Source organism: Myotis yumanensis, unplaced genomic scaffold (genome assembly GCF_028538775.1).
Source record: "Myotis yumanensis isolate MYYU_CA2020_CCGP unplaced genomic scaffold, mMyoYum1.0.hap1 SCAF_3, whole genome shotgun sequence".
Classification (NCBI taxonomy): domain Eukaryota; kingdom Metazoa; phylum Chordata; class Mammalia; order Chiroptera; family Vespertilionidae; genus Myotis; species Myotis yumanensis.
In genome coordinates, this window is record NW_027223754.1 from 76,214,821 (window position 1) to 76,227,979 (window position 13,159).

A 13,159-nucleotide genomic window follows, 5' to 3' on the forward strand; every position below is an offset into this window, starting at 1 on the left:
GGCTCGATCCCTGTGGGTCCCAGGTTGGAGAGGGTGCAGGCTGGGCTGAGGGACACCCCCTCTGTGCACAAATTTTTTGTTCCAGGCCTCTAGTAGAAAATAAATATCCAGAAATCAGTTGTATTTTTATACACCAATAATGAACTATCAAAAAGAAAGACTAAGAAAACAATCCCGTTTACAGTTGCATAAAACACACACACACACAAAAATAACTAGGAATAAATTCAACCAAGGATGTAAAAACCTGTACTTAGAAAATTATATGAAACTGAAGAAAGAAAATACAAATAATTGGAAACATATACTATGTTCATGGGCAGATAGAATTAACACCATTAAAATGTTTGTATTACCCAAAGCAATGTTTAAATTCAATGCAATTCCTACCAAGATACCAATGACATATTTCACAGAACCAAAAAAAATATTCCAAAAAATTATGTTACCACAAAAAACCCTGAATAGCAACAGCAATATTGAGAAAGAAGAACAAAGTTGGAGGAATTACCCTTCCTGATATCAGACTATTCTATAATGCCATAGTAATCAAAACAGCATGGTACTGGCATAAAAACAGACATGAAGGTCAATGGAATAGAATAGAGACCCCAGAAATAAATCCATGCCTTTATGGTCAATTAATATTTGAGGCAAGAACATACAATGGGGTAAAGCTAGTCTCTTCAATCAATGGTGTTGGGAAATTTGGACAAATATGTGCAAAAAATGAAATCAGACCACCTTCTTACACCATATAAAAGAATAAACTCAAATGGATTAAAGACTTAAATGTTAGACTCAAAATGATAAAAATAATAGAAAAAAACATAGGCAGTAAAATCTCAGATATTACTTGTAGCAATTTTTTTTCTAATATATATTTTTCAGCAAGGAAAATAAAAGAAAAAATAGATAAATGGGACTACATCAAACAAAAAGTTTCTGCATGGCAAATAAACCTTCAACAAAATAAAAAATATATAATCCACTGAATGGTGGAATATATTATCTGATACATCTGATAAGGGTTAATTTCCAAAATATATAAAGAACTGAGACAACTCAACTCCAAAAAATCTAACAACTCAACTAAAAAATGGGCCAAAGATTTGAATAGACACTTCTCCAAAGAGGACATACAGATGGCCAATAGACACATGAAAAAATGCTTCCCATCACTAATCATCAGAGAGATGCAAATTAAAATTATAATGAGGTACCACCTCACCCCTGCCAGAATGGCTACCATCAATAAATTAACAAATACTGGCTAGACTGTGGAGAAAAGGTACTTGTACACTGTTGGTAAGAATGCACATTGGGCCTCCGCTGGTGTTGCTCAGCAGGTAGAGCGTCGACCTGCGGACTGAAGGGTCCTAAGTTCGATTCAAGGTAGGGGCACATGCCCGGGCGAGCAGGAAGCAGCCGATCCATGACTCTCATCATGGATGTTTCTCTCTCTCCCTCCTTCTTCTTCTCTGAAATCAATAAAAATAAATTTTTAAACAACAACAAGAATAAGAAAAAAAAAAAAAAAGAATGCACACTGGTGCAGCCACTGGTGTAGAAAACAGTATGGAGTATCCTCAAAAAATTAAAAATGAAACAGCCTTTTGACCTAGTGATCCTGATTCTGGGTATATATTCTAAGAATCCTGAAACACCAATAAAAAGAATATATGCACCCCTATGTTCATTGTAGTGTTATTTACAATTGCCAAGACATGGAAGCAGCCCAAGTGCCCATCAGTAGATGAGTGGATAAAAAAAGTTATCTTACATTTACACAGTAGAAGACTACTGAGCTGTAAAAAAGAAGGAAATCTTATCTTGTTCAAAAGCATGGATGGACCTGGAGATTATTATGCTAAGTGAAATAAGCCAGTCAGAGAAAGACAAATACCATTATTTTACTTACATGTAGAATCTAGCCAACAAAATAATCTAACAAACAAAATAGTAACAGACTCTTAGGTACAGAGAACAGACTGACAGCTCTCAGAGGAGAGGAGATTTGCGAGGCTGAGTGAAAAAGATGAAGGGATTAAGCAAAAAAAGAAAAAGAAAAAGAAAACCTCAAAGACAGACAATGTATGGGGATTACGAGACCTAAAGGGGGTTTGTGGGAGGTAGAAGAAGGCAAAGGAGGGATAACTGGAAGAAAACTTGATTTTGGGCAGTGAACTTACAGCACAATATGCAGATGATGTATTATAAAGTTGTACACTTAAAACCTATATAAGTTTATGAACCAATGTCACTGCCATAAATTCAATTAAGAAAAAATATTCATATTGGCATACAAACGTGCTTTATTATTTCATATTATTTAAGAAATAACTAGTTACACATAAAAACTTCACTTACTTTCTCACTTTCCATTTACTCCTTGGAGTTCTATAATTTAGCTTGTGTTTCCATTATTAGAAAAGTCTTTCATCAAGATCTCTAGAAACTTTACTTTTGCCAAATTCAGTGGTCATTGTCCTAATTTTACTAATCCACAGTCTCTATCACAGTTGAATGTTCCCTTCTTGTGAAAACCATCTCCTTTATTAGCTTCAAAGACATCGATCATCTTGTTTTTTCTAATAACCTTTCCAATACCCTTCCTTATACCTACGTGTTGGAGTCGCCAGGGCTTATACCTGAGTAATTTGCTCTTTGCTCTGTCTGCTAATGACTCTTAAATTTCTTGTTGTATCTCTTTATTCTCTATTGTAATGGTAACTTTCTTGTTTTATTTACAAATATCAAAAGTAACATACCCACAGTGGACATGGTAATTTCACCTTATGAAACTTGGATGTGTTGCTTATTTTAGTAAATGACATAATCATTCCTATAGTTTCTCAAGTAAAAAAAAGGCAAACAAACAAACAAAAACTCTGGGGGCTTTCCTTATTTATCTCTCTCCTTTATATCCCTCTTTATCCAAAATATTGGCAAGTGCTGTTAATTTCACCATCAAAAAAAATTTGCCTCCATGTGTTTCTATCCAGTCCATTATTAAAATGCAGGCCACATATCGGCTGAACTGCTGCCACAGTCTTTTATTGGTTTCCTGATTTTCCACTCTTGTCCTCCATACTCAGAACTGCCAATAATCGTTAAAATACAAAGTAGCTTGGGTCATCTTTTTTAAAACCATAAATCAGAATGTCATACCTCATGAACTTTCTTTTATTGATTCTTGTGGAACTTTGAATGTAATCTGAAAGCCTACACATGGCATAGAAATGCTGCCCCTTATGTACCTTTCCAACCACACTGTAAACAACTCTTACTTTAGTTCTCTATGTTCTAATCACGTTGGACTCTGTAGATTCTTTAAATACACCAAATCCTGTCTTATCCAAGCAGAAACCATTCCACTGCCTGGAAGGCGTTATGTGTGTTCAGTACGTAGTTGCCTCTCTTTTTTCACTTCATGTCTCATCTTAAATGGCACCTATCTGAAAGGCATATGCTGTGCTCCCTCTCATCTAATCTGTTGCCCTTCTCATCTATTTTTCTCTGTCACTAAAATCTTTTCAATTTCTTCAGAGAAAAATATTTCTAATTTTAAAGTTATTTTTTGCTTGTATGCTTATTTTGTCTTACCCTTTTAAGAATAAATTCCATCATGGCAGCAATGATGTCTTTTTTTCATAACCAAGTATTTACTGAACTTGTTTATTGTATAGATGAATGAACAGTAAACTATTATAGGTTTCAAATAACTCATCTGTTTTCAAACAACCAACTTCATTGTGTCTAAACTCAGAGATGATACATATGCTTCTTTGTATTTCTACAAAGCTTCTAGCTATGATATATATATATATATATTACATATATATATTACATTTATGAGATGATATTGGTTAATAAAATTATATAGTTTTCAAGTGTACAATTCTATAATACATCATCTGTACATTGGATTGGGTGTTTACCATCCAAAGTCACTAAATCTTTATGAACTTTATAAAATTCACATTCACACATATAGTTAACAACCCACACAATGTTATACCATTTTTTATAATTAATTTCTGCTTAGGTAGTATTTTCTGCCTTGGATTCAGTACTCCTTTTTAGGGCTGTCTAAAATGAGCAACATACAACTAACTAATAAATATAAAAAAAACAGTTAGTTTTATTCCCCTTCTGTTATTGCTAATTTGGAAGCAAAATGTAAATTCTAATTTCATTGACTTTTTATAGGAAAAATGAATTAGTAACATTCCTTCCAGCAAAATAAAGAAACCCACATGGTTTCTATTTTTATATGAAACCCACATGGTTTCATTTTTTATAGTAATTTTAAACCACCCCAAACAATTCAAACAATCTGTGTGCTTTCTTCTCTGGGGAACTTGCTAAATTTGCAATCGAGATAAGCAATCAATACTCACCTCTGCTAATCTGTACATAAATATTATTTCAAAATGAAATTCCTTGGAGGAACTGCTTTATGGAATGTAACTTCATTAGTAAGTAATGGATTGCTCTATTGTAGGTTTTCTTCCATCAAGCTAATTTGGAAACTGTTAATTGTCCTACATTTCTTTTATGTGGTAAAATGAATGATATCCCTGTGTGAGAATCGACCTCATTATAATTATGCTTTCCATGATAATGGTATTGACTTCATTTGACTTTCATGTTCACATTAATCTATTTATTATAGAATATTTGCAGAATTAAATTGCAATGTAATTCATCCTCATACCTATTTTGTTTCTTCAGCTTTTATAGGTCTAGTAATAGAGAAAAAGTATAGCCAGAATTAAAGAAAAAGATGAAAGTATTCTTTTACCTTTTCTCAATATTCATTCAAATGTTTTTCACTGTTCTTATGAGTTTACCAAGAACTTTGTTTGTTTATTTTTCTTAAAAAGAAAATTATAAGATATAGCTCTTGATTCCCATTAGAAATTTGGTTTTCCCAGTAGAAAAAATATTTTTCACTACTGATTTTTATGCATTTGCTTGGTTAATACAGATCAAGTCATGATTTTCTCCTCAAAATATATTAATAACATTTTCACCGAAGTATCAGACTACTATATAACTTTTGATATAAAAGAAACATTTGAGGAATATAAGTTAATTACTTTTATAGATAATAAAACTGAGGCATGGAGAACTTTAGTTACTTGCTTTAGTCCATGCCACTAAGACCTTGAATTCATAATTCTGGAAGACTAACAGGAGGAAAATTTCATCTCTTCCTATCTGGAAATCATCTTGGATAGATGACAATGCTATTATTTGAGATATAATAATGTAGAGAGTGACACAAATTTGAAACTAAAGTTTATTTTATATTTTTATAATTTCAGGTTAATATTTGCAAGTTGTTATTAAATTTTCCCAATAACCCAATTATGCATTGTAATATGCCATAGATGAACAATGAACAATAGAAATTATAAAGTTGTATCTACAGCTATTCTTTTGAATCTCTGCCTTAGTTTTCTATTGCTGTGCAACAAATTACTAAACGTGTTGTGGCTTGAAACAACAGAATTATTATCTTATATTTCTGTGGGAAAGGAAGCTGGCACCCCTTTGCTGAGTCTCTCTGCTCATTGTGTCACCTGGATGAAATCAAGATACTGGTCAGCACTGCAACCACCTGCAGCTCAGGACCTCTTCTAAGTCCAGTAATTGTTAGCAGAATTCAGTTCCCGGTGACTCAAGGACTGAGGTTCCTACTTTCATACTTGTCATTAACCAAGGGCTGCTTTCAGCAGTTAGAGGCCTCCCATCATTTTCTGCCACCTGGATCCTTCCAACCCTTCGGTTTGCTCCTTTAAAACCGCTAGGAGAATCTATGTTGCTGCATCTTTCCCTTTTGATTATCTACACATACTGCTCAGGGGCCTTAATAACATTTGCAAAAACCCCTCTGCCATAAAATGTAATGCAATCACTCTCCAAGACTTAAGAATTAAGTATTGATAAAAAGGTACAAACTTTCAACTATATGATGCATTAGATATGAGGATTTAATATGAAACATGGTGACTAAAGTTGATAACACTGTATTATATAATTTAAATTTGCTAAGAGAGCAGAACTTAAATGCCCTCACCAAAGAAAAGTTTAAAAAAAATAATTATGTGAGGTGATGGATGTGTTATTTAACTAGATGGAGGAAAGGTAATCCTTTTGAAATGTATACATATATCAAATCACCACAGTGTACATATTAAATATCATGGGCCAATTGTGCCTCAATAAAGTTGAAATAAAAAGAAAAACACATATCCATTACTCTTTATTGTAGATTTTTTTCCTCCTAAAAGGCATAATTCACACAAAATTTGCCCTCATTTGCAAAGGATATTTGTTGTTCAAGTTTAGGCTGTCCAAATGAAGGGACCTCTGTTAAGTAAGTAGTACATACAATATATAGTTAGGGGCTAAAAACATAATTTCACTGTTGTTGAAAACAAAGGGAAGAGGAACAATAAATTGGTACTTAGAAAATGCAAAGCAAATGACAAAAAATGGTTGTTAAATATAGGATTGTATTCAACTAGCAAGTGACCATATACTGACCTTTATAAAGTCTGCTGGCAATATTCTATTAAAATTAATAAAAGAGCAAATGTTACAGAGTGCTTATAGAAACCAGTAAAGAAAGACTTTCAACCATGACTGGCCATGTGTCAAGTATTAGCGAACTGCCCGCTGCTTGGCAAGTTGTCATGTTCAGGAGCAAGTCATCCTATTTATGAAATTGTATACATGCTCTGGAACTCAAAATATCTAACTGTCAAATCCTCTGAGTAAAAGTAGGATGTGGACGGTTTTTAATTTATCGTAGGTCCTTTGAAATCTTGACTTAAAGAAAAAAACAAAAGAGCTATCATGTCTTCTTAAAAAAGTAGAATTAGGAAGTTTTGTCTCTCTTCCTTAAGACTCTCTAAATTGTCAAGAATGCAGGCAACTGTGTTTTTTTCATATGTACATTATAATTGGTTTCAGAGAGGAAGGGAGAGGGAGAGAGAAATAGAAGCATTAATGATGAGAGAGAAATCATTGATCAGCTGCTTCCTTCATGTCCCACAGTGGGAATCAAGCCCAAAACCTGGACATGTGCCCTTGACAGGAATCAAACCTGGGATCCTTCAGTCCACAGGCTGATGCTCTACCCACTGAGCCAAACCGGCTAGGACTAAAAGCAACTGTTTAGATGATATCAGTGAAAAAGCTGACTAAGACAGTATTTTGTGACTATTTTTAGTTTGTTCTTTCTATGTAAAAGTATTTCTCATAGATGGTGTAGTTACCAGTTTGCCTGTCAGTTTCAGCCTGTTAATTTAAGGCATTAATGAAGAGGAGGGAAAAAGTTGTGTTTCTGATAGATTTACCAATGAATGTTCTTTCCATTATGTTAAAGGTAAGCATTATTTCAGAATAATCATATTTCTATTATATAGCTTATATTTAAGAACATATTATTTTAAGAGAAATAAGCTAGATACAGAAAGATAAATACTGTATAATTTCATTACAATCTAAAAAAAAAGAAGAAGTAAATATCTCTGATAAACATAGATGCTAAAATCCTCAACAAAATATTAGCAAATCATACCCAGCAATATATTAAAAAGATTATACACTATGACCACGTGTGATTTATCCCAGGGATGCAAGCTTGGTACAGTATTCTCAAATCAATAAATGTGATACATCACATAAACAAACTGTAAAACACAATTTACATGATCATATCAATAGATGCCAAAAAAGCATTGGACAAAATCCAACACTCATTTTTGATAAAAACTCTCAGCAAAGTGAGAATAAAAGGAGCATATCTCATCATGATAAAGACCATATATGACAAACCTACAGTGAACATCATATTCAGTGAGCAAAAACTAAAACCATTTCCCCTAAGAACAGGAACAAGACAAGGATATCCACTTTCACCACTCTTATTCAACACTAGAAGCCCAATGCACAAAATTTGTGCACGGATAGGGTCCCTAGGCGTGGCCAGCCATCAGGGCCCATCAGGTTCCCCGTCTCTCGGCCTCCCCACCTCCTCCTTCCCTCGCTCCCTCAGTGTCCTGCCACCGCTGGTCACCTGCCATGTTCTGCGCTGCCCCCTGGTGGTCAGTGCACATCATAGCAAGTGATTGAACTCCTGGTTTCTCAGTCGAACTCCGGAGGGGACAATTTGCATATTAGCCTTTTATTATATAGGATACTACTGGAAGTCCTAGGCACAGTGATCAGAGAAGAAGAAATAAAAGGCATCCAAATTAGAAAGGAGGAAGTAATGCTGTAATTATTTGCAGAAGACATGATATTGTACATAGAAAACCCAAAAGACTCTACCTGGAAGGTAAAGTAAGGTCTTACAAAGGATAAACATTTAGTTAGAAAGGAAATAGACAAGAGACAGGGCACCTTAACAAGGGATTGAATGAAAATGCCCAGAACTGAAGAAAATACTAGATTCAGGAAAAAATAAAATTAACCAATAAAATCTCAAGGAGGGCCCTAACCAGTTTGGCTCAGTGGATAGAGCATCGGCCTGTGGACTGAAGAGTCCTGGGTTCGATTCCGGTCAAGGTCATGTACCTTGGTTGCAGGCACATCCCCAGTAGGGGGTGTGCAAGAGGCAGCTGATTGGTGTTTCTCTCTCATCGATGTTTCCAACTCTCTATCCCTCTGCCTTCCTCTGTAAAAAAACTCAATAAAATCTACACTATCCTATATAGTAAAAGAGTAATATGCCTCCCAGCACCGGGATCAGCGGAGCCGTGAGGCCTCCTGGCACCGGATCAGCATGACAGGGTGCAGCACCCAAACCCCCTGATCGCCCTGCGGCTCTGTGTGTGACAGGGTGCGGCATCCCAACCCCCTGATCGGCCCTGCTCTGTGTGTGACAGGGGGTGGCGCCCCAACCCCCCCCCCCCCACGGGCCCTGCTCTTTCTGTGACGGGGTAGAGCCATAACCTCCCCATCGGCCCTGCCCTGAGTGTGACAGTGGTGGCGCCCCAACCCCCTGATCCGCTCTGCTCTGTGTGTGACAGGGGGCGGTGCCCTAACTCCCCTATCGGCCCTACTCTGTGCGTGACGGGGGAGCTCCCCAACCCCCTGATGGGCCCTGCTCTGTGCATGAGAGGGGGGAGCTCCCCAACCCCCTGATTGGCCCTGCTCTGTGAGTGACAGGGGGCAGTGCCCCAACCCCCTGACTGGCCCTGCTCTGTGCATCACAGGGGGTGGTGCCGCAACCTCCCCATTGACCCTGCCTTGAATGTGATAGGGGGCGGTGCCCCAACCCCCCAATCAGCCCTACCCTGAGCGTGACTGAGGGTGGCATCACAACCTCCCGATCCGCCCTGCTCTGTGCATGACAGGGGGCGGCGCCCCAACTCGTCAATCAGCCCTGCTCTGAGCCTGACCAGGGGCTGCACCTAGGGATTGGGCCTGCCCTCTGCCACCCAGGAGCAGGCCTAAGCCAGCAGGTCGTTATCTCCCGAGGGGTCCCAGACTGTGAGAGGGCACAGGCCGGGCTGAGAGACCCCCCTTCCCCACCGAGTGCACAAATTTTTGTGCACCGGGCCTCTAGTATATATATATTTTTAAAAATCTCAAGTAGGATAAGTAAAATAAGCCTATGTCAATGTCACTATTTAGAACACAAAATAAATCCTATATAATAAAGAGCTAATATGCTAATTAGACCAAACAGCAGAACAACTGTCCGGATGACATTCTGGACGAAGCCAGGACTGTGAGGACTGAGCCCCTTGCAGAATTTTGTGCATTGGGCCTCTAGTAGATTATAAAGGCAATCAAAAATAAGAAGAAACTATCTTCATATGAAAGAAAACTGAGTTTCTCAATAGCTGTCTCCTCAACAATAAAAATCTGGAAAAAAATGAAAATTTGCATGCATGTCCCAACATGGAAGTAAAATATCAAAAGTGAATTTTTACTTGATTTTAGTACTTCATTATTTAATATTACCTGAGTGAATACAGTATATACTAAGTGGCTGTTTAGTTTACAAAGTATTCCCTTCTCTAATTACAACTCCAAGTGGCTATTTTTGTGCTCTATAAATCTGTCTCTATCTTTTATAGCTAATGTACCAGAGAATTTGATTTTCCCTAACATGAATACTCAATTTCTTTCTTTCAGATATTAAATTTGCAAAGAGATAAATGGAATTTGAAGATGAGTTCTTGATGATAGCCCCCTACTGAGAAGACTCTTGGCTTATTTTGTTTTTAAACAAATACATCTAATATAGCAACTTATTGAATCTTTCTGAGCAATAGAGAATAATAAGATATATTAAACCTACAGATTTTATATCTATTAAAATGTTAAACTGACCAGTAATGTAATACCATATATGCAATAAGTGGTATACATTTCATTACATATAAATGCCTCCCAAAATTAAGGTTCATAAGAAAAGCCCTAGTTCTCAATTCTGACTTTCTTATTGGTCTGTGTATATGTGTAATGGGGGAGTGGGTAGCTGTTATAAGATGAAAAGGACCAGTGAAATTGTCCCTTCCAATGTGATGGAATTCTATTTAGCAGTAAGCATGTTCCCTTTATTCAAGCAGCTCACTTAAAAATGTGAGAAAGCAAGGAAAAGCAGCACTCTGTGTATAGACTGTGTACAGTCTATCAACAAATGCTAACACAGAGTTTACAAAGACTTCTTTGAAGATATAACACTGCAAATCAGCCTTGAGGGTTGCATTTGCAAACTCATGAGCAATATTGGAGTTGATACAACAGTCCCGTTGGCAGGATGCATGAGGTAGAAGGTCTGAGGTCTGAGCGTACTGGGGATTCTGGCTGGAGAAGTGTTGGAATGATTAATTCTTCAGGCTGGGAAGAACAGGCTGTGAAATTAGATGAGAATTTCTATATTAAGGAAGGAATGCTTCTCAATAGTGGTAGTCACTGATTTAATGATCAAGTATGGATTGTCTTCAAAAACCACATGTCCCTGTTCCTGAAATATTCCCTAAACATTCTTAATACATATTCATTAAAAACTATAAGAAAAACATTACTTACTTGTTTTTAAATATTTTTAATTGATTCTAGAGAGAGGACTGGAGAAAGAGAGAGAAACATTGATGGGAAAGAGAAACATTGATCAGTTGCCTCCAGCATGCTCCTTGAACCTGCAACTTGGATATGTGCCTTGACTAGGAATCAAACCCATCACCTTCAGGGTATGGGACAATGGTCCAACCACTGAACCATACTGGCCAGGGCAGGAAAGCATTTTTTAAAAGCAGGATACTCCACACAGAGTTTGGAGAGAAAGAGAGAGAGAGAGAACATTTTAAATAAGCATAGTATAGATATTGTTCAAGTAGGCCAAAGTATATTTAAAATTAAGGTGTCCCCAAAAATGTATATATACTTTAACATCTGATACCTCAATTGATGTTTCTTTCTTTTCAGATTTAACCCATCTGAGTTACTGATTATTCAAAGTGTGCATACATTGTTTGGGACACCCTGTATGTACTATAAAAATTATTAGATTTAGGTATTTGGTTAAAATTTCATGATTACTCTCAAAGATAAATATAATTTAAGCCTAATATTATTATTTAATCTAAACGTTTTATTCCAAATTATTTAAATGTTTTGAGGGCTGATGAAAAGATGATTGATCACGAACTAATAAAAGTTGTAATTTTTTTTTCAAAATAAAATATTATTAAGTATTATGGTTTCTGTGTGAGGATGACCTAATTATCTTAAAATATATTGATGAAGTTAACCAGCCATGATTAATCAACACTTGTCAATAAAAAACTGTAATTCATATTCTGAAAACCCTTTGTAGTAAAAGTATCATCGCCTTTTGTAAAAAAGCTGCGATAAAGTAGCATTTATCACAGCTACTTTACAAATCAATGCCATAGTATTTGAAAAACATTCATTCAGAATTTTCAGGAATTCTTAAGCCTTAAAATAAGAAAGCAGAACTTTTTAATATTTAATAAAAATAGAATTTTCTAATAAAATTAATAATTTAAATAAAATTATCCATGGGGATTAAATGCATTTCATAAATCAACATTTTTTTTAATTGATTTTTCTTCTTTTTAGAAAAAAAGTAAGGGGGAGAAAGAGAGAGAGAGAGAGAAAGAGAGAGACATAAATTTGTTGTTCTACTTATTTATGCATTCATTGGTTGATTCTTGTATGTTCCCTGACTGGGGATCAAACTATCAGTGGCTGCCAGTCACTTCCCTCTGTGGCGGCGGGCTATCAGGGGTTGGTTGACTCCCTCCACAGAGGGAGGTGACCTGCAGTGGCAGCAGGGGGTGAGGCTGTTGAGGGGGCAGCGCCAGGCCAGCTAAGGCAGGAGCTAGCAGAGCCCCCTGATCACCCGCCAGTTGCCCTACAGATCGGCTGCAGGAGGCAACTGGTGGGGTAATAAGGGGGCAGTGCCCAGCCCCCTGCCACCACCACTGGTTGCCTTCCTCTGCAGGGTGACCAGCAGGGCAATTGGAGGGAGGGCCCCACTGCCACCCTCTTTGGCTGGCCTGGGGCCTGCGGGCTGGGGGTGGCTCCTGCATTGAGCATCTGCCTCCTGGTGGTCAGTGCACATCATAGTGACTAGTCCTTCTGCTGTTCAGTCAATTTGCATATTAGGCTTTTATTATATAGGACTAATGGCCCGGTGCACGGAATTCGTGCACGAGTGGGGGGGCATCCCTCAGCCCAGCCTGCACCCTCTCCAATCTGAGACCTCTCGGGGGATGTCTGACTGCTGGTTTAGGCGCGATCCTGCTGGGATCGGACCTAAACAGGCAGTCGGATATCCCTTTCACAATCCAGGACCACTGGCTCCTAACTGCTCACCTGCCTGCCTGCTTGATCACCCCTAACCACTGTTTCTGCCAGCCTGATCACCCCCAACTGCCCCCTTACAGCCTGATCACCCCTAACATCCCCCCAACTGCCGGCCTGCTCACCCCCAACTGCCCCCCCTTGCTGGCCTGATTGCCCTCAACTGCCCTTCCCTTGTCGGCGTGATCGCCCCTAATCACTTCTGCCTCGACCCCGCCACCATGGCTTTGTCTGTAAGGTCTCCCAAAAGGTCTCCTGGTCTAATTAGCATATTACCCTTTTGTTAGTATAGCTA